Source organism: Desmodus rotundus, chromosome 1, assembly GCF_022682495.2.
Source record: "Desmodus rotundus isolate HL8 chromosome 1, HLdesRot8A.1, whole genome shotgun sequence".
In the NCBI taxonomy this organism is placed as follows: domain Eukaryota; kingdom Metazoa; phylum Chordata; class Mammalia; order Chiroptera; family Phyllostomidae; genus Desmodus; species Desmodus rotundus.
Genome location: NC_071387.1, coordinates 60,598,816 through 60,621,373, shown reverse-complemented (window position 1 = coordinate 60,621,373; position 22,558 = coordinate 60,598,816). Strand labels below are relative to the sequence as shown.

The window sequence follows — 22,558 nt, the reverse complement described above, 5'->3', positions numbered from 1 at the left end:
CTAATTTCAGTATGGGTTGGCAAAGCATTGTTTTCATCCAATTGACTGGAAGGGACCCAAGGCAACTTTCTGGGGTAATGGAAGTATTCTACATCTTGGTTTGTTTGATGTCTACGTGGATGTATATAACTGTCAAAAGTTACTGCACTGTGTACTTAAGATCTGTACACTTTATTGTTTGTACGTATACAACTCTATATGTGTGTGTGTTTTTAGAACAGGCATGTGGTCCAATTCAGTCTAAGGAATATTGGAGGCATATTGCAGGAGGTTTGGAGGACAGAATTTACTTACTCTTTAAAAGAGAGCAACTGCAGAGGATAGTCTCCGGACAGCATTCTGTGTGAGTGCGAGAGCTGGGACATCTCTGTGCATCTGTTTGCCACCCTGGACAGGAAGCTGACACGTGGAGATGGGCAGAGCTGGAAGAAAGCTGAGTGATATGGGGCCAGAGCCCTAAACCATGCCTGATCACTGTCTTAGCTCTGGACCTTTTTAGTTACATAAGCCAGCATCCTTTCTTTTTATGAGTCAATTTAGGTTAGCTTTTTATTACAAATTCAGAGAGACACACAGAGAAAGCAATAAACAGAAGCACTTAGGCCGTCGGAGCGAGGAGTGAGCAGAAGTCATGAAATAACCAGAAATGGAGTGTAGACAGCGCTGTAGGCAGTGCCTCCCACCCACCCCGCACTGTGCTCTCACAGGGTAAAGGATAGGAAATGAGATAAGATCTCTGCTCTCACCGAGCTTACATTCTAGCTGGGGGTGGGGGAGAGGGAGGGGGACAGTCATAATTTTAGAAAGTGATAAACACATAAAGAAAATAATACAGGGTAAGGTGACATGGAAGGGGCCACTACTTTTGCTGGAGAGCCAGAGAAGTCTTCTCTATGGAGGTGACATTTGATCAGTGACCCAGGTGAGGAGTGTCAGCCATCTGAAGGTCTGAAGAAAAAACTTTCTAGAGAGAGATGTAGCAGCACATTCCTGGACGACAAAACACAGAGGAAAGAGTGGGAACTCCCGAGGAACTTTAATGTACATATAAATCATCTGGAAACCTGGTTAAAATGAAGATTCTGAATCAGTAGTCTGGGGTGATATTGAAATTCTGTGTTCCTAATAATCTCCCAGGCAATGCACATGTGTCTGATTTATGGACCATATTTGGGAACAAGGCCCTGGAAAATTTATCCCCAAAGTGTCTTCTATAGCCTAGCACTCGGAAAAATAAACATTTTCTTAAAGATCTTTATAGCCAGTTAACATTGATACAATATCCAAATATGTAATCATCTTTCTAGTAATTCATTTTAAGTTCATTGGTCAGTGATGCATTAGAAATCAAAACCAAAAAAATACCTGACCCTTCACAGTTTGAGAAGCACTGTCCTAGGTCCTAGAGTACTATAGTGGAGGGAAGGAATTTTCCTATTAAAGAAGCTGGGAACGTTGAAATACCAGGTACAATGGAGAGTGGAAATAAAATGTCAGGTGCAAAACACGAGGATCGGAGCAATCAACATTGCCATCAGGACCAGTATCACATACATGCATGCAGACACAAATACACATACCCACAGCGCATCCATGCAGAACTCCTCAAAGACAGGCACCTATTTCTCAGACACACACCCAGCTATATCCTTTCTAAACACACCAAATACAACTGAGCAAAGACTTCCTCATCCTGAACTTTAGAGGCTCCTGAGTAATACTGCACCCTCACAAGTAAAGCACATGAGTCCACGAACCTTCCAGTGCGAACAGACTCTAAAGCTGTTTATTGCCTAATTATTAAATAGGATCACCAGACTTTCTAGGAACCAATTTAAACAAACATTGTTACAAGCAGGAGGAAAGCAAGATAAATAGGGTCAGGTACACTGAGTCACAATTATGGTAGAATTGCAAAGATTCTAAGTAAACCTGGTCTCTAGAGGTGCATCCTCTGAAATGACCTTCCATTTCTCTCTGCTTGTGTTATAGCCAGAAACATGTCACGATTTTCAGCGTGTTTTACCTATGGAAATTCTGTCTTTATTATAGCCCTAAATATTCTTTAACAAACTCCCACTGAGGTCATCTCAGTGTGTTCTTTGAAACTTAAAAGCACCTGTCTAGCTCACTGTGGATGAACTAATATGTATGCAACATGAATTTGAATTATTTTAGTTGCAAATGACAGAAAATCCAATTCAAACTACTTTAAGAAGTAAAGGAGATTTATTGGTTCACAGAGATGGAAATAAAAGAGATGGGGTGGATTTTAGGTAATAGGTAATCCAGGGACACAGTTGTGGTCTCAAAACTCAGTTTTTTATCTCTATTATTTTTTTGCCATCACACAGTAGGGATATTACCAAAAAGATACTGTGTAACTGGAGCAAACTCTTTCCCTTTATCATTATATCTGATTTTTCTTGACTGTGTTTAGAAAACAGACTTATTCCCTCATAGCATGGAGGAGAGAGACTCCAAAATGGCATTCTAACTAGCCTGCGTTACCTTGAGTCAGAGATTCTGGAACAGTGTTTGGATGTGTTCCACCCCCAAAATAACCCGGTCCCAAGTGCTTTCTCCCACGATCTCCTCACTGTGCTAGAATTCTGTGGGTACAAAAGGAGAGGAATTTAAGGTCAGATGGTCATGACCTCCTGGTGCCTTTTGTGTCTCACTTACAGAGATGAGACCCAATCACACACAACGTAGGTTTCAGTGTCTTTATTCTTCTATAAACACTTTGTTATATGAATAGAAACTGATAACTCTACATGTTCTCAAATGAGATATAATTTTACATTTTTATCATGCCCGAGATTCTTTCTTAGCCATTCCCTCCTAATAGCTTTCTCCTGGACACATATATATTCATTATCCTAATATTCTCCTTTTTCTTCTTCACCTTCTTTTTAAAAATCTTAAGTGTTTTTGATGGAGGAAAAAAAGTTAATGATTGTGTAAAGATTTTTTTATAATACTGAACAAACTGAAGAAAAAAAAACCCAACCCAACTCCTTCCTTTCATTTGAGAAATTAGAGGGCCAGTTGGAACCAGCAGATAGAATATGAACATCTTTTTGCAAACTGTAATAAATTAAAACTGCATATTGTTATAAATTAGGCAGAGGGAGCTGCACATGCCCATCTAGTCTGCACTTAAATGAAGCATTAGCAGTAAGAGTCATGGCTGGGAAATGTATGGAAATAGTCCATTGCCCCACAATTAGCATTCCCCAAGAGTCACTGAGTCCTTGGGACAGGGTTCCGTTCATACAGTGCTGGCCCTGGAGCCCTGCAGTAACATGTAGCAGTGAGGGACTGCCTGCTGCCCACCCCCCCCCCCAGGTGACCCGTTGTTAGAGCAGAGCAAATACTGTGTACTTGGGAGGCAACTAGAAGTGCTCTCTGTATCTTGATGGATTAAGTTGGAATTGCCAGGATCTGTCTTTTACGCAGACATTATTTGAACAGACAATTGGGTGCAAAGCATTTTGCTAGGCTCTGAGGATGAAAGTGTGACTTGGTACCTGTTTTCACAGAGTTGATGGTCTAAGGGGGAAGGGAGACCTTGCATAAGTAATTACAAAACTAAATATACAATTACAAAGTAGGATGAATACTGTGAAGCAAAAGTATAGGATACAATGAGAGTGTGTCACAATGGGTTTAACCTAATTTGTCGGAGTTGTGAAGTGATGTCCATGGCAGTGCCACTCACTGAGTCACTGAACTGTGATAGATGACTGACCAGATTTGAGTAGAAATATGGTTCCAGGTGGAATAATGTAGGTTTGAGATAGCCACACAGGGGCGTTAAATAAACACTCAGATACATGGTGAAGTCTGGATTGAAGGTGAAAAGTTTGAAATCCTTGATCAATAGAGGATAAGCTACAGATGAAAATGAACTTAGAAAAGAGGGTCTATCCAGCATTTAAAGGTTAGGAAGAGGAGATTAGTTGGCAAAGATTGAAGAGTGATTGACTGGATGACAGAGGCAGATCTACTTGGAAAATAATGAAGCTTAAGATTCTGGGTCGAACTCTTGCCTGGGAGGAGCATTAGACACCTTCGCATGGTCATATATTTTTGTAAAATTTTCAAAAGAAAGATAGCTTTCTTTTTTTCTTAAAGCAGAGACCCAAATTGTATAAGCTTCAGGTCCCACACGTATTCCCCTAAATAATAGGAAGGAGCAGAACCGAAAGTGTGATTGCATGGAATTGGTGGGGGGTGTACTTCTGAAGAGAATGTTCAACTAACCATTTCGAGTGCTTCTGAGAGGACAAGAAATGTGAACAGAGAAACAAGCATTGGATTCCAGTAGTGGGTGTTCATCAGTGTCCCTAGGGAGAGCCCTCCCAGTGCAGTGATTTTGGTAAAAACCAAGAAGTATTTGGTTGATTTCGAGAATTTCAACTTTGAAGGAGAGGGGAGGAAGGGTAGTAGCCGGAGAAAAACTGGGGAGAAAGGTTCTCTCCCTAACTGAAGAAAAACTTGATTTTTAAGTGCTTTGCTCTTCAAAGAGGAGGAATTGTTGGAATTCTCCAGATGGGATGCTGTGAGATAACTCTATGGCAAACACACAAAAGTTATGTGGAGCAAATGTTTTTAAGAACGGGGTACTTGAAAATGCTGATAGAAGTTTTCACGATGTGTTGAAAATTCAAGGGAATGAGTTTTCCTAACTTTGCTTCATCCTAACTTCACTTTCACTTGCAAAGGACCCAGAGGAGATGAATATCCATAGATTGTGAGGCAATCTAGTCAGTGTTTTCATCTCCCCAGTGGGCAAATCTGCACTGCTCACGTTTGTGAAAGCACACGGGGCCTTGCGGTCGATGGCATAGTGTCCACCCGGGGCACTGGGCTCACTTCACTGAACCCCCATCATTTACAGGCAAACGATATATTTTGCAGCTTTCTGGCAATACCCAGTGATTGCAGTGGGGGGAGGGAGATATAAGGGGGTCAAATGGTAATGGGAAAAATATAATAAAAATGTTTAACATAAAAAGCAGCTCAAATCAGTTTCCCTCTAAAGTCTTGCATTTGTTTTAAATCATGTTTCCTTTCAAATATTTGGTTAATATCGGAGAAATGCAAATAGGTTTTTAACAGACAAAAAAATATTGTAAGTCTGACAAAGAAAATAGAATTTTATTCAGAATATTAAAATAAATTCTTTTAAATGTTTTAAATTGGACTTCTGAGTATTATTTAATGTATACGCTGATATCAGGTTTGTGTATTGAGAAAGGGAGCAATTTTCTTCCACAGAAAAGATTACTGGAATTCAGGAATTGAGCGTATAAGAAAGACAATCTTTTTTATGCCTATTTATTATTTATTTGAATTTCTTGGGTTGATACTGGTTAACAAAATTATATAGGATTCAGGTGTACAGTGCTATAATTATCACCCCAAGTCAAGTCTCCTTCCATCAACATTTATTCCCCCTTTAAGGAAAGACAATTTAATTGGCACAAAATAGAAATAAATATTTTTCCCAGCACCATGCAATTCTGAACCCTTCCTCCATGTTTGTTTTATCTTTTAGTTGGATCATATGTCTAAGAATGAACAGTGATTTGTTAAAAGTAACTTTTGTTAAAAGTAAGATTGTTAGCTCCAGTGCCCCCACCCCATGCCTCCTCGTTGAATGCTTCTCACCGGCGTTCCGTACCACTTTAATAAGTTTCCCATGCGGAAAGCATCCACAGGACGGCCCACATACTAAAAAATGTTTACGACCCTATAACTAGAAATAGAGGCTGCCAGTTCCCATGGATCAATAGATTTAGCTACTTAAAATACGGGACGCCCAATTAAATTCAAATTTCAGATACTGAAAGAAAAATATTTTTTAGTGTTAACTGTGTCACAAACAGTGCATGGGACCTACGTGTCCAAAATAATGGTTCCTTCATTTAACGGGCCGCCCCGCATCTCCTCCGCTTACCTCCCAGAGCCCACTCCCCACATCCCAGGACCAGCGCCCCGGAGCCAGTTTAAAACCCAGGACCGCGGGCAGGGCAGCGCCCCCTGATTGGCCGAGGCGCGCCCGCCCCGCCGGCCGCAGGCGTCACGCAGCTCGGGCGGCCCGGGCCCCGCCGCCGCCGCCGCCGCCTCCGCAGCCTCTGTCGGCGCAAGTGCGGCGCGCGCGGGGGGAGGGGGCGCGGCGGAGCGCGAGGTTGGCGTCCGGCCGCGGGGGATTAAGTTTCTCGGTTGCGCGTGAGAGTGTCTGCGCGTTTCTCCCGAAGCTCCTCGACGGGCCGTTACTTGAGGAGAGAAGAGAGAGAACGTGGGCGAGGCGAGGCGAGGCGAGGCACTCCGAGTCCCTGGAAACCCCGGCTCCCCAGCCTCTGACCCTTTCGTCCCCGCGCGGGGCAGCTGCCGCGAGCCGGGTAAGCGGCGCCGGGGCACGGGGACGCGCGCTCCCGCGCCTTGCACGCGCGCGGCCGGCCGGGGTGCGCGGGTGCCCGGGGCCCGGCGCGAGGGCGGCCGGCCAGCAGGCGGGTGTGCCGGTCCCACCCCGTGAGGCCCGGGGAGCTGCTGCTCCCCTGGCTTTTTTAAAGGATGAGGTCTGGAAGTTTCCTTCCTCTGCTCCTCGCACGGGCCCTGCACGTTATTCCGAGACCTTCCCTTCTCCCCTCCCCCGGCCCCTTGTTTGTGCTTACTTGAAGTGGTTTGAAAGTTTTCCTTTCCTTCGTCTGGCGCGGCACAATGCCAGGAACGGGGACCCGGGCCTGGCGCGTGGGCTGGCTGCTCGCAGGCGCGGGAGCCTGTTGCTCTGCTGCGGCGGACGCGCCCCAGGCCGGATGTCCCCTCCACTGTTACGCGGCGCCCGGCTGTGCAGGGTGGGTAGGGGGTGGGGAGAAATGTCCCCACACTGGTGTATCCCCTCTTCCCGGGCGGCGTAGGGCCCGGATCGCGCCACTAATTGGGACCCGCCGTCCCCCTCCCGCTGGCCCCTGTGTCTTTTTATCTGCTACTCTTGGTCCATTTTGCCTTGGCCTTCCCCTTTCTCCCCCTTTCCCCGCCCCCGTGCCGACGGGCTGCTTTTGTCTGTGATTTCGCTGCCTCGGGATGCCGGATGTTCCTGGGGAATCGCTGTTCGGAAACGCTTTGTGTCTTAGGGGAGCTGTGTGTGTGTTGGCGGTGGTGATGGTGTCAATTTTTGCTTGCGTTCTTTGCAGAAGCACAGAAGTCGGGCTATTCTTGCCTGCAGATCACTTAGAAATTGAAAGCTGGGACTGCGGGGAAGAGGAGGGGGCCCGGCGATGGCGGGAGGTGGCTGCCGCTGCACTGTGGTTGGGGGCGAGTTGGGGATCGCGGGGCATCTCCATCCATCTCTGCGGGTGGGGCTGCTGAAGTCACTCTGGGAAGAACCCGGGCATGGGTGCTGTGTGCCTTGGGTGGGGAGGATGTGGGTGGCGACTAGGGTTTCGTGGGCATCATCAGATTAGATGACCATGACTTCCCCAGCCAAAAAGGAAACCCCTCCATTTTCTTTTGATGTTGAGAGGGGAAGAATCTGAAAAGTGGTCTGTCGTCCAGCTTTGGTGGCCAGCTGTAGTGTAACCATTCCTTTTGTGTTTCCGTAGACATTCTTCATTTAGGTTACATTTTACGGAATAAATAACACCTGATCAGAAAAACTAACAAGATGAGGGTTTGGGGCTTGGGAGTTTTTACATGTAGAAGAACTTTGTTGTAGATGTCTATAATGAGCTTTTCGTTAGGATCGAATCATCTACATTTATGTGTGTGTCTACATTGTAATGTGTGTGCTTAGCGAATGGTAGAATTTAAGTATACAGTGGCATTTATTTAATATTTTATTTATTTATTTTTACAGAGGGGAAGGGAGGGAGAAAGAGAGGGAGAGAAACATTAATGTGGGGTTGCCCCTCCAGCACCCTCTCCTGGGGACCTGGCAGGCACCCCAGGCATGTGCCCTGCCTGGGAATCAAACCAGCAACCCTTTGGTTCATAGGCCTATGCTCAATCCACTGAGCTACGCCAGCCAGGACTACAGTTGCATTTGGAAGCCCAACAAAACTTGAAGTTCTTTGGATTGAACTTCTAATACAGGGCAGAGCTCTGGATGGATGCACCTGTTCCTTGCCAGTGGGAAGGAAGGGTGAAGACTTAGAGGATGGGGATATTCTTGCCTGGGATGCCCAGGCATGCTGTTAATGGACTTGTTTACAAATGGGAGGATCTATCTAGATTGGGATCTGTCCCTACTCAGAGTTCACCTTGGGGTCTTTTGAAACAGGTCTGTAAATTTAAGGGCCACAGGCCAAATCTGCCTGCTGCAATGGTGTTTTTCGCTAAGGTTTAGGAGCTAGAAATGACTTGTACATTATTAAATCATTGAAAGAAAAGAGTATTTTACCCATGAAAATTATACGAAAATCAAATTTCAGTGTCCATATTAAAGTTCCGTTGGAGCACAGCCACACTTCACTCCTGTTGTATGTGTCTCGTTCTTACACACGCGTGGCTGCTTGCACAGCGAGGGGCAGAGTTGAGTAGTTGCACGGTTGAGATAGGGATGCATAGCCTTCGAAGTCTGAAATGTTTACTGTGTTACTCTGTGCAGAAAAAGAGAAAAAGGTGGCAGCCAAGGCCAGACTTTAAACGTATTGCTTAAATACTCCCTTTTGTCATGGGTGCATTGTTTCATTTCATTGCCTTTCAGGCCCCGTTTCTGGTGCTCCCAGCCCCACAACTGGCATACTTTTCCCCAAAAGATACACAAATTAAATAAATGTGCTGGATTTTCTCATTTCCAAATTTCACTCTCAAATTTTTTCCTTAGGTTTTTGGTATCTTTCTGTTAGAATCTAGAATAAGCTAGAGATTCTGACTAGCAGAAATTGTCTTTATTATTTTAAATTTAACAGAGAGCCATATTTCAAGGTGTTCTGCGGTGAGTTCTAGTGATTTTGAGCAGTTCTGTTACCTGAGCAGGTTTGAAGACTATAGTTTTGTTTATTTAGGTAGAGAGGGAGGGGTTAGGGTCTGTCATGGATTCCTCTCCACAGGCAGGCTGTCACTTAGAGCTAGTTTTTGGGGAGTCCCCTTGACTCTTGCCCACGCCTCTTTTCCACCTCATTTGCTAAAACAAACAAAAAACTGATAAGAGTTTATCTCACCATATCACTAATAGATCAATCCCATGGGTGTCATTCCTTGGCTTCTTCAGTATTTCTTTTGTATCTGTTCTTCTTTCTCCCTTTAAAACGCTTCCTTTTATGTACTAAGCCCGACTAGATGGATGTCAGTTTTTATTTTGCTTGAAATTCCTATCAGGTAGTCATAGCTCTGTTTGGCCCTTAAAGGTGTCATTGCAATTGGATACCTTTTAAATGCACATATACTGTGAGAGAGTAGAGGCTGTTTCCATAGTTTATTGTATCTCTGCAAGTTAGGGGTGCTCAGAACAGGCTCATAGAAATCCTTGAAGTGTATGTAACTTTGTATTATTGGTGCAGGCCTTTAGCTGCTGGGTGGGAAGGCTTTGCTTTACAAATAAAGAAGTGAACCCATTGTTCAGAGTTAAGATGAGGGACTTAGAAGCTGGCATGTAACAATGAATTTACCTGGAAGGTAACTGCCTGAGTTTATTCCTTCAGAATTATTCTCAGATTATTCTCTCCAGATTACATCCCAAGTCTGACGTCATAGACTTGACTCTCGTAGGATGACGTACAGGCTGGCTCCATTTTGTATATGTAACATGGACAGAGTACTCTGGCTTTCATGAAATATCTTGAGGCAAAGTTGATATATCGGGCTAGAAATGTCCCCATGTATACTGTAGCAACAACACATCTGCCAGTAAAGATACTATACTTTGAGGTAAAGAAGCAGACAACTTCCTGTAGAATTCAGGACTGCTTGATGGTCCATGTGAATGATGGAATTTTATATCATCATTATATTTCCCAAACAGTTGTATCTGCTTTAAAAACACTTTTGGCCTAAAGTAGGAATTTGTTCAATATGGTTACATTGTTATATACAATATTAACTCCATACTTACAACAAGAAAGGCATTATTTTTGAATTGTAAATTAGTGTCATTCATAGGACAGCATCAATATAAATACAGTTGGGAAATTACATTTAGGAGGGAAAGCTGATATACTGAGATTAAATAGTTATAGGGGGGTTCCATATGGGCCAATGAAAATCAGATAAGGAACTACCTTTAGATAAAGGAGGCCAATGTTCAGTAATCCACAGCCTCCCTGTGCAGTGTTTTGTGAGATCTGAGGCGGGTATTCATTTAGTACATAGTGATAGATGGATTAGGAGGCATGTTGTGTTGGGCTAGGCACTGGGGAGAACACAGAATCAGTATACTGCTCTAGAAGCTTACAGTCTTAGTTGCAAAAACAGACACAGAGGAAAGAATAAAAGGATTTTACATGTAGTGAAAGTTACAGGGATTTGAAGAAAATTAGACATCAACGTAGGATTGCTTGCTGACAACTTGTAGATGGCATCTTGTAGGTGGCTGTCTTGTCCCTGTGTCTTCACATGGCCTTCCATCTGTGCATGTCTGATGTCTTAGGAGGACATCAGTCATAATAGGTTGGGGACCACCCCAGTGACCTCTTTTAACCTTAATTACCTCTTTAAAGACTCTACCCCTAAATACAGTCATATTCTGAGGTACTAGAGGTTAGGACTTGTAAATTTGGGGGTTGGGGACATAAGTCAGCCCAGAACAGAGTTCTTACGGAGACTAAGGCGCTTACAGACTGTGGGCTGTACGCTGGCGAGACCTCGAATGGACTGGTTCAGCGTAGGGAGGCGGGTTTTGTAGGAGGCTATTGTGGTGGTATAACTAAGCATTATTGTGTAATTTGATGTTTGTGAGTAAAGGGAAACGGCTATTTGAGGAAAAGGTATTTTACCTTGGCCTGCGGCCACTTGTTTTCTTTCTCCTGGTGTTTACTGGGAAATTGGCCCTTCCTTTTTGTAGACAGAGCCTTAGATTTTAAATGTTTCATAAAAGCATTGCCTTTCTTAAAAATATTTCTTTTATCTCCCAAAAATGAGTAGTATGTTACCTTTGAAAGATGAAATGTTAGTGTTGTAAACATCTCATGATGGTTTTGGAGTTTAATTAAAGCAGCATTTTTTAATTCTTTAACTAAATTAATCTAAAAACTATACATATATTGTATGCATATTTTGTGGGCAAATATTTGGCAGAATCTTCCCCCCCCCCCCCGAAGTTTTTCCTTTTTGGGAAAAATAAAAGCTTTAAAAAATAATTCATACATAATTTCATAAAATAATGAAAACTTTTTAAAATAGAGAAATTATAATATTAAAGCATTTCCTCCAAATTCAGTCAGTTCTGTTAAAAAAGAAAAGTAAAAAGAGACGGAAGTTCTTGCTGTTTTTCTCCTTGCCTGTGGTGGTTAAATTTGTTTGGTCTAGGAAATCCATATCTTTATCCCTCTTTTAGTTTTATTTATATCTATGAAAAAAACATTTATTGTTATCTTGTTATAAAACACTATTTCTCCAGATCTAAGGTGCTATAAATAAATGCATGAGGGGAAAGTGAAAAAGGAAACACTTGTAAGAAAGAAAAAAGCAAAAACTCAGCCACAAAAAAAAGGAAGAAAGGAAAAAAATCTTAAGGAAAAACTTATTTAGGTTGTGCTGATGATTTAATGTTGATAGTTAGGGTGTGTTTTGAGGTACTTTACCATTTACTTTATTACTTACATTTTAAAGCTAGTTATAGTAAAATATGTAAGATAACTATTTCTTTTAGTAACTTGATGAAAAAGCATATTTTAAAAATATATAATAAAGCAAAAGTAAATTGACAGCTTTTCTTATGGAAAATAATATAATAATAATACAAGAATAAACTTGTGTTTCATGTACTCACAACCGTGAATCTCTTTTGCTTCACCCTTTTTTTAGGAAATATAGTCTAGCTCAAAGAAACAGAACGTTTACCTGTAATTCTATTACTGAGGTACAACCCTGTGCCCCTGCAAAAAAAAAAACCACACGTATTTGTGAACTGAGGATGCTTAAATTATTTTGATAAAACGAACGCATAGGTAGAGGTGCTGATGAATAGACTTCACTGATTGCTGTTTTTCTCAGTGAGGAAATGGATCTGAGATAAACATCTATCTCTTTAGTAGCATCTATTTGAACCAAGGGCTCTTGACCCTGAGGAGGTTAACTACTGCGTGGCACACAGGACACCAGTGGAGAGTGCATTTCTAAGTCCTGATCTCTGTTTAAAATTATTTGTTACATAGACCTATAGTTAAGTCTGGACTAACTTCACATTATGCAATCGGGTATTCCCTGGCATGCCCTGCGTCAGGGAGCTGGATGCAGAAAATACTCTGCTCATACAACATCACTAACCTAACAAAACTGTGATGGTAGAATAATAAAGTTAAAAATACCATTCTACAATTTAAAAGATACTGTGTGATCTGTACAAGGTATGCCCAGCTTTTCTTAAACTTTGCTAGGCCCCCTTAACAGTCTTTGTCTAGGGTACTACTGGATAAAGATCATACAGCTTTGGGCTAGGTGTCTCCCAGCCCTCCACCCTTCCATGGGTATTTCATTTTCATTAGTCGAGTGTGAAGTCTGCCTCCGGGAGACATTTGTTTCCTACTGAAGGACTTGGACGGGCCTCCACTGTAGGATTCAGTGGCGTTGGGGTTTGGCCTGTCTTTTTACCCTGCCCATTTCTTACCACATTTACGGGTGTCCTTGGAGTAGTGAAGTAGTCATTCTTTTCCCATTTAGAAAAGTGCAGCACTGAACGCCTCTTTATTCTGAAATAATCTGCTGAACGCATATATTGGATCAGGCTAAGTCAAAAAGGATTGGGTTGGCCAGAAAGTCTGTTTAGGTTTTTTTTTTTTTGTAAAATAAGAAACACATTTTTCATTTTTACCAATAACTTTATTGACTTTGATATTTTGAGTATGTTGGCTATCTCGGTGTGGTATAACATTGATTGTTCTCAATTAATGTCCCAATTTGATCACTATCAACTTCAGTTGGTCTGCCTGACCGTGGAGTATCATCCAGCGAGAAATCTCCAGCACAAAACTGCGCAAACCACTTTCGACACATTCGATCAGTCATGGCACCTTCTCCATACACTGCACAAATCTTTTGTGTGTGTGCGTGTTTCAGTTGCATTTTTACCTTCTTGAAATAATAAAGCATGCTATGCCAAAATTTTGCTTATTTTCCTCCATTTTCAGTATAAAAATAGCTATACAAAAATTCACCAATTTTGGTAAGTTTTCTTTTAAATGTATGCTGATATGACGGCTGTCACAATACAATCTAACAACTTGTTTTGAATGAAGTGAAAGACCACTAAGCACTACTACAGAAAAAAAAGAAACGAACTTTTTGGCCAACCCAATATTTTTAGATCTGTTTTGAGGTAAGAAAACAAAAGAAGAAACAGCCCCTGGGCCTGGATCGTTGCTCGCTGGCCGGCTCCATTAAATTCATGGACATATGTTGGGTGTTGCACTCAGGGCATTCTGGCTTCACCCTCTTCTCAAGTTAGGGAAGGGATTGTTTAATTATTTTATTGAGGTATACTTTATAACTGACATATGATAAACTGCCCATATGGAAAGTATACAATTTGTGGTATTTTGGCCTGTGCGAAACCATCTGCACAGTCAACACTGAACATACCCGTCACTCTCAAAGTGTCCTCATGCCCCTGTTTAACTCTCCAGCCTCCCCTCCTGCCCATCTCCGAGTAGACACTGGTTTGCTTTGCTTTCTTCCTTCCAGATGAGTTCACATTCTCTAGGTCTTTAAATAAAAAGGATCATACAGTATGTTCTGTCTTCACTTGGGTTTCTTTCACACTATTTTGGGATTTATCCATGTTGCCTGAATTCTCCATTTATTACTGTTTATCGCTGAGTACTAGATCATTGTATGGATATATCATTCAGGAATTTTTAAAATAGCTTTGGATTCTCTTGTGCTTTGTCCACTGTCTTGCAGGGTATTTGTTCTTGGTGTCAACTGTGCGTGTCAGACTTCTGTGTTTGAGAGTGTTTTCTAGGCTTCTTAAATTCATTCCCCTTTCGGATAAACACAGTTTAAATGCCCTTATTTAATGTTACTTGAAGTTTCAAACTATGTTAAGTCATATTTTTTTAAAGAACCTACTGGTAATTGTTAAATAAAGAGATTTAAAATTTTCTAATCTTTAAAGATATCAAGTGATTAAGTTAAAAAAGTCTCATAAGTATTGAAGCTTTTCGAAAGCGTTTGCATACGGTCTTGCGAAGAGGGCAAGTCCAGCACAGTCCGTTTCAGTGGTGAGCCCAGAGCTTTGTTTCCAGTACAGCTTGCCCGATGCTCCTGACTCGCTTGTCTTTCATATTCTCTTTCATTGATTAGTCTGTCACTGCTTATGACAGATTTATGTGACAGTCATACAGTGACTTGGGGAAAGGACTAATTTGGTACCTGAATTATCCAAATAATTGCCACACTGTATATGTTACAACTAAGATCCTCAAACATACCAAGAATTGAAGCAGAGGTAAGCATTACATTGTGAAAACACAATATTCTGGATGGAATCATTCAGACTTTTTGGGTCATTTATAAGATTTATATGTTTGTCTCTACTTCTTCACTTAATTAAAATTAAGTGACAAAAACAACATTTTCAAGCAGATGTGCTGTCTGGATTATTAAAAAAGTAAAAGTTGGTTTATAATCTTATTAACATTAGGCCCTTTGAGTAACTTAGTAAAATACAGTTAATGAATGTAGTTAATGAATAGTAGGTAAGGTAATTAAGAAGCAAATAGTCATGTTTATTGAAAGGGAATAAGACCTTTTAAAATGTTTTCAGAGAGAAAATTCCAGCTGTCAAGATAGCCCTAGTGAGTCCTATGGAATTACATATGGTAACTTAATAGTGTAGCCTGTTGTATTTATCTGTGAATTAGTAATTAGGGGATTGAGTTGGTCCACGCTTGTTTATCTTATATAGCTAAGGTTTGTGTTCAGGCAGGTTCATATTAATTTGGTTTTTCTTATGTAGTTTTCCCGTATCTGGACCACTTGGAATCTCGCCAGCTTGCTGTAAACTATCATTCCTTTTGCTGACTTGGCTCAGTGTGTGCTCAGCAGTGTGGACTGTCACTGACTGACAAGATTATCGGTTGACTTAGACGGTGACAGTAATACCTCTTTGCTGACAGAGGAATGGAGGGTTTTCCTCTGTCAGCAATTAGTAATTCTTTAGTACAGATTATGAGAAACATTGCCTTTATAATTGTGGACAGATTCTAATTTCTTGAGTATATGCATAGTTCTTCAACAGAAGATCCAAAGGTGAATGTTTTGATTTAGTGTGAAGGTGAGTAGGAGAGGATTGTGGCCAATTTTATATTTTTAAGATACAGGCTTTCTCCCCGTGTATGTCCATGTATCTCCAGTCTCCAAGGTGAGACTTTGTTTCACCTTGGAACTTGTTTGTATGGTTTTTATTCTACTGGGATTTTTAATTGACCTTATAGGTAATTATGTGAAATCTATTTAAGATATTTTATCTTGTGTATTTAATTTGATCTTATTAAGGTAATCTTCCATATGTAAGTTGTTATCATGCTGGTATGGGAACCAAAATGATGTCAAGCCCTGTTTAGTGTCCGCCAAACAGGAACACCGTTCCTGGCCTTGTGTTGAGTGCTTTTGAAGGTGATACTTGGTGTGATCAAACATGAAAGGTCTTTATTTCTAACTAATAATTCTGCCACTGAAATAATTCTAAAATACAAAGGGGGACCTCCCCAAATCAGAATTTCTTTATAAAAAATTGTGTGTTTATTGTTACATGTTTAAATTTCACACCTATCAAGATGTTTTTTCCACTCCTCAAATCGATTTTTGAATTTGTTGATTTTGATACCTTTTAGTGCTTCTGGCGTTTTTTGTTTCACCTCTTCTACATCAACAATCCTTTTGAGGAATTTTTTCATCCAGGAACACAAAAAAAGTCTTGCTACAAAAAAAGTCTTCCAGGGTGAGATCAGATGAATAGGGAGGGTGGGACATGGGGAACATGCCATTTTTGGTCAAAAACTGCTGAACACGCCACATGGTGTGAGCAGGTGTGGTCACAAGTCCCCCATCATGAAATGGGTGAATGCACTGAAAGAGTCTTCAGAAAAATCCATTAAAGCAGGACACAGCCTCTCACAACAGCGCCAGCTGTACACTGATACAGAAGGGTTCGTGGAACACTCACGGAGTGGGGGAAGCCTGTCCGACAAGGGGCCTGCCCTCTACAAGATAATTCTGGCTTTCTTTGGGTCCCCCCTCATATAATATACAGGATCTGGCACAAATAACATCCCTTTTTAATTACAAAATCTTTCAAAACCATAAGCATGTAATTCTATAACATGACAACATCACATTCAAGCACCTCATAGGACATTTTAGGTAAAATGTTCAAAATAAATCTATAAATTATAACACCTATATTATTGCCCTCGCAACCACACTCCAGCAGGCGTTACTTCTGCTGGATCGTGTATATTTTTGAATGTTCATGTTCACCAGTGTTCCCTACCTCAGTTCGCCCCTCTTGTTCAGCTCTGCCTTCTTTCTGATAAATCAAATCTGCTTTAACTTCAGCAACACCTAGAAGCCGATGATTCCCTGCTTTTATATTTCCAAATTCTTTTCTCCTTAGACCCGCAGAGGTAATTGACTCACTCTGTCAACCAATATTGATTGAGTGCCTGCTCCGGGCCAGCCACTATTTCTGATGCTTGGGATATAACCCTTTGTGGGGGGCGGGTAAGGAGCCAGCAACAAAAATGACTACCCTCATGGAACTTAAGCTCTAATAATCCTATTTTCCAAAGGCATTTCAAGCTCTGTGTCTGAAAGGAATACATCCCCACACCTTCTTCTGAAAGCAGATGACATTTCTATGTATGCATTTGTTCTTTAAGCTAAGGGTGTCCCGATGTTTTTAGTTTGCAAGATTAGAAACATTGAGAGTCCGTGTCTATTGCTGTCCCTCACTCATTCCACCTGTCCTCAACGTACTTCTCGTGGCCATTGAATAGTTTTCATTTTCTAGTAAGTGTATTTCCTTCCTTTTTCCTTGCCACTGCCTTAATCTAGGCTTACTTTTTTTTTGGATTGAGGTGTTTCAACAACTTAACATCGGGTTGTGTTATCATTAGTTTTTTCCTCTCTTTGGTGAATTGTTTGCCCTTTTGCCAGAATTGTTTCTCTGGAATATAAATTTTAGTAATCCCTCCTCCACTTGCCACTGTATCTGCACACTTTGCTTCCAGGCGAAGTCCCAGTGGGACTGGAAACATTGCTTTTCTAGCTTCTGTCTAGTTTGGTAGCTCAGGACGGTAGAACCACTGTCATTAAATTCTGTTTTCTTCATGGTTTCATTGCCTTGGCAGACATCTTCCCTTAGCAAGAGATGCCTTTACCTCACTCTCCTAACTTCCCCACACTCTCCTAACTTGTGCACCCTTCAGGACAGTCACCTGTCACGTTTCCTCCAAATTCTTTCTGACTCACGGTGACAGCATTGAATTCCTCGGGACTCTCACAGGGTTTCCGCATCATGTCGCAGTGTAATTACTGTTTTCCACTAGATTCAGAGCTCAGAAGGTAGATACTTGTCCTTATTCTGCTTTGTCATATGCTTCAGATATAGGCAGGTACAGATTTGGGGGGGTAGAGTTTATAGAATTTGGGATGGTCCTCTTACATAAAAAAACAAAATTACGAATTCAAAATTAGATAAAAGTGCAATATTATTTGGATGAGAGTGGAAGGATCCTGTGCAAGCATCTTCACGCTAAGTCTCCTTATGCTCCGTGCCCGGGGAGATGGAAGTGCTCAGGTAAAACCTGCTGAAGTAATGCTGTGGGTGTTTTTAAATGTGGTATATAAATACAGTTACGTCATTGTTTTGCCGTTGATTTTCTCAAAGTTAGAAAAAAATACTTAGCCATTCTGTTGCTACTACTGTTGTTAATAATAATAATTAATTCTTCAGCATTTCTCATTTCCTAAGCAAGATCAGGTTTCACTTTGGTGGGAAATGATTCAGTTCTTCCTGTGCCTCTGTAACCTCAGGTAACACCCAGTTCCACTCCTTTTAGGCTGGTGAATGCTAAGGAATTTTTTAAGCACTTTCTAAATTATCTTGCTGCCACTCCATGTTTTTATCTCCTCCCTTTTAGCTTCCTCACCTCATTATTTATTCTGCCTTTCCTCCCCTGTTTGTTCATCTGGGTCTTGCCATACATCAAACCTATTCCCTCCCCATCTGTCTTCTTCTGGTAGGCAATACCTTTAAGTGCCAGTTTTTTTGCCAACTGAATTTTGGAGTTTGCAATTATTGACTTCATTTCTACTCCTTTGAAGTATTGTAGGGGTGATTTTGAGGTTCCTCAGTAGTACAAAAAGTACGTATGGTTTTTGGCAGTGGGAAAGGAGATGTTCTAAAGCCACGTACTCTATTTACTGCATAGGTAAAACATGGTACACTTTGCAAGTCCCAGACCAGAAACGGTCAAATTTTATTTGTTTTAAGGAGTTACTTACTTAATAAACGTGGTTAACCTGATAGCCAATTGGAAACAGTGAAGTGGAGAGATTAGTGTCTAGACATTAATAGAGGACAGAATAATGATAGCAATACCTTTTGTGTGCCTATCACTTGTCAGCACTTTACATATTCTGTTACTGCTAATGCCCACTTTACAGTGGCCTCTCAGAGAAGTTCAGTGACTTGCCCAGGATCTCACAACTAGTAAAGTGATGGTGTGTTCTTTTCTTTTTTCCATTACAGTTTACATTTACTACTACTTTGTATTAGGTTCAAGTGTACAGCATAGTGATTAGACAACCACATACTTTACAAACTGGTCCCCCTGATACTTCTTTTATCAGTACCCACCTGGCACCTTACATAGTTATTGCAATATTATTAACTATATTCTCTGTGCTGTACTTCACATCCCTGTGATTATTCTGTGACTAGCAATTTATACTTCTTAATTCCTTCATTGTTTTCACCCAGCACCCAAACCCCTTGTTTCTATTTTGTTTATTTACTTTGGTCCTTCGATTCCACATGTAAGTAGAATCACATGGTACTTGTCTTTCTCTGACTGATTTATTTCACCCAGCGTAATACCTTCTAGGTCCATCTTGCTGTCACAAAGGATGTTTTTGTGTGTGTGTGACTGAGTCATATTCCGATGTGTAAATGTAACACTTGTTTAATCCACTGATGGGCACTTGGGTTGCTTCCATATCTTGGCAGTAAATACTACTGCACTGAACATAGGGGTGCAAATATTTTTTTGAATTAGTGTTTCAGGTTTCTTCAGATAAATATCCACAAGTGAAATTGCTGGGTCATAAGGCAGTTCCATTTTTAATTTTTTGATGAAACTCCATAATGTTTTTCCTAGTGGCAGCACCAGTCTGCATTCCCACTAACAGGGTATGGGGGTCCCCTTTTCTCTACATCCTTGCCAACACTCATTGTTTGTTGATTTATTGATGATAGCCATTCTGACCGGTGTGAGGTAGTATCTCATTGTGGTTTTAATTTGCATTTACTGATAATTAGTGACATTGAGCATCTTCTTATGTACCTATTGGCCATCTGTATGTCCTCTTTGGAGAAATGTCTATTCAGGTCCTTTGCCCATTTTTTAATTGGATTTTTTGAGTTGTATGAGTTCTTTATAAATTTTGGATATTAACCCCTTATTAGATGTATCATTGGCAAATATATTCTCCCATTCAGTAGGTTGTCTTTTTGCTTTGTTGATGGTTTCCTTTGCTGTGAAAAATCTTATAAGTTTGATGTAGTCCCATTTTTTTTTCTTTTGTTTGCTTTGCCAGGGGAGATATATCAGAAAAAACATTTCCGAGAGAAATGTCAGAGATTCAGCTGCCTTTGTTTTCTTTTAAGGGTTTTATGGTTTGAGTCTTACATTTAAGTCTTTAACCATTTTGAATTTATTCTTGTATGTGGTGTAAGAAGGTGGTCTAGTTTCATTTTTTCACGTGTATCTGTCCAATTTTCCCAACACCGTTTACTGAATAGACTGTTTTTAGCCCATTGTATGTCCTTGGTGCCTTTGCCATAGATTAATTAACTATAAAGGTGCGGGTTTATTTTGTGGCTGTCTGTTGTTTTATTGATCTATGTGTCTGTTTTTATGTCAGTTCCATATTGTTTTCTTTATTATAACTTTGGGGTAAAGTTTGATGTCAGGCAATGTGATACATCTGACTTTGTTCTTTTTTCTGAAGATTTCTGTGGCTATTTGGGGTCTTTTGTGGTTCCTTATAAATTTTTGGATTATTCTAGTTCTGTGAAAAATGTTATTGGATTTTGATATATATTGCATTGAATCTACAGATAGTTTTGGGTAGTATGACATTTTAATGATGTTAATTTTTCCTATCCATGAGTACATTATATACTTCCATTAATTTGTATCATTTTCAGTTTCTTATAATTTTCTAAGTACAGTTCTTTTACTTCCTTGGTTAAATTTACCTCTACATATTTTATTTTTCTTGATGCAATAGGAAATTGGATTGTTTTCTTAGTTTCCCTTTCTGAGGGTTCGTTATTGGTGTCTAAAGATGCAACCAATTTATTTTGTATCCTGCTACTTTCCTGAATTTGTATATCAGGTCTAGTAGTTGTTTGGTGTAATGTTCAGGGTTCTCTGTGGGCAGCACCATGTCATCTGCAGTTCATGGCAGTTTTTACTTTTTCCATTCCAGTTTAGGTGTCTTGTATTTCTTGTCTGAATGCTGTGGCTGGGACTTCAACTACTGTGTTTAATGAGAGAGATGAAAGCGGACATCCCTGTCTTATTCCTGTTTTTAAGGGAAGCACTTTTAGTGTTTTTGTTAAGTATAACGTTAGGTGTGGCTTTGTCATACGTGGCTCTTATATTGAGACAGATTCTCTCTGTTCCCAGTTTGCTGAGAGTTTTTATAATCAGTGGGTGTTGGATTTTGTCTAATGCTTTATCTGCATCTATTGATATCATATAATTTTTATCTTTGAATTTGTTTATGTGGTATATCTTGTTATTGATTGGTAGATAGTGTAGAAACCTTGTATCCCAGGATTAGATCCCACTTGATCAGGTTGTATGATCTTTTTCATGTATTGCTAAATTCTGTTTGCTGATATTTTGTTTAGGATTTTTGTATCTACGTTCATCAGGGATATCGGCCTGCAATTTTCTTTCTTTATAGTGACTTTACCTGGTTTTGGAATAAGGATAATGCTGGCCTTGTAAAATGGCAGTTTGGCAGTCCTCCCTTCTCTTTAATTTTTTGGAATAGTTTGAAAAGGGTAGGTGCTAGTTCCCCTTCGAATATTTGGTAAAATTCACCTGTAAAGCCGTTTGGTCCAGGACTTCTGTGTGCTGGGAATTTTTTGATAACTGCTTTGATTTTGTTTGTTGTATCAGTCTGTTTAGATTTTGTTTCTTCTTGGTTCAGTCTTGGAAGATTGTATGTTTCTAGGAATTTATCCATTTCTCCTGGATTGTCCAATTTGTTGGCATGTAGTTGTTTGTAATATTTTCTCATAATCCTTTGTATGTCTGTGGAGTCACTTATTATTTCTCCTTTTTATTTTTATTTTATTTTGGGGGTACCTCTCTTTTTTTACTTGATGAGTTTATGTAAAGGTTTGTCAGTCTTGTTTATCTTCATAGAACCAGCTTTTGGTTTCATTGATCTTTTGTATTGTTTTTTAGACTCTTTATTTATGCTCTGATCATTTATTATTTCCTTTCTTCTACTCACTTGGGGCTTTGTTGTTCTTTTTTCAGTTCCTTTATGTGTTAGGTTAGATTTTTATTTCTTGAGGTAAACCTACATTACTACAATTTTTTCTCTTAGGATTGCTTGAGTTGTGTTCCTTAGATTTGGGGTTTTTGTGTTTTCATTTTCATTTATATCAAGGTATCTTTGGATTTCTTCTTTGACCCCATTGTTAACCCATTCATCGTTTAGTAACAGGTTATTTAGCCTCTGTGTGTTTGTGTACCTCTCAGTTTCTTTCTTTGTTATCAATGTGTAGTTTCATAGCATATGGTCTGAGAAGATGCTTGATGTGATTTGTCGTCTTAAATTTATTGTGACTTGTTTTGTGGCCTATCATGTGGTATGTTCTGGAAAATGTTCCATGTGTGCTTAAAAAGAATGTATAATTTGATATTTGGGGGCAAAATGTTCTGAAAATATCAATTAAATCCATCTGCTTAATGTGTTATTTAAGGGTGCTGTTTCCTTGTTGATTTTTTGTCTGGATGATCTATGCATGGATGTCAATGGGGTTTAAAATCCTCTACTATGACTGTGCTACTGTCTTGTCTCCCTTCATGTCCATCAGTGTTTGCTTTATGTATTTAGGAGCAATGTTTGTTCCTTCATT

At 40.3% G+C, this 22,558-nt stretch overlaps 1 protein-coding gene and 1 long non-coding RNA gene across 8 annotated transcripts in view; one reads left to right on the top strand and one right to left on the bottom strand.

Moving 5' to 3' along the window:
• Positions 1 to 6,934, bottom strand: part of LOC139440938 (uncharacterized) — a 145,764-nt gene extending 138,830 nt beyond the window's left edge. The window contains exon 1 of the long non-coding RNA XR_011651269.1: positions 6,687 to 6,934. This is a non-coding gene — a long non-coding RNA (uncharacterized lncRNA). The remainder of the gene's footprint in view (positions 1 to 6,686) is intronic.
• The window catches only part of MPDZ (multiple PDZ domain crumbs cell polarity complex component), a 162,862-nt gene continuing 146,420 nt past the window's right edge, over positions 6,117 to 22,558 (top strand). For 6 of the 7 annotated variants that reach the window (XM_053924490.2, XM_053924502.2, XM_053924496.2 and 3 more), the window contains exon 1: positions 6,117 to 6,413. The gene's annotated coding sequence lies outside the window, so the exon portion shown is untranslated. Of the gene's footprint in view, positions 6,414 to 6,844; positions 6,867 to 22,558 lie in introns of those variants that run through there. The other variant, XM_024558366.4, reaches the window with a different exon arrangement.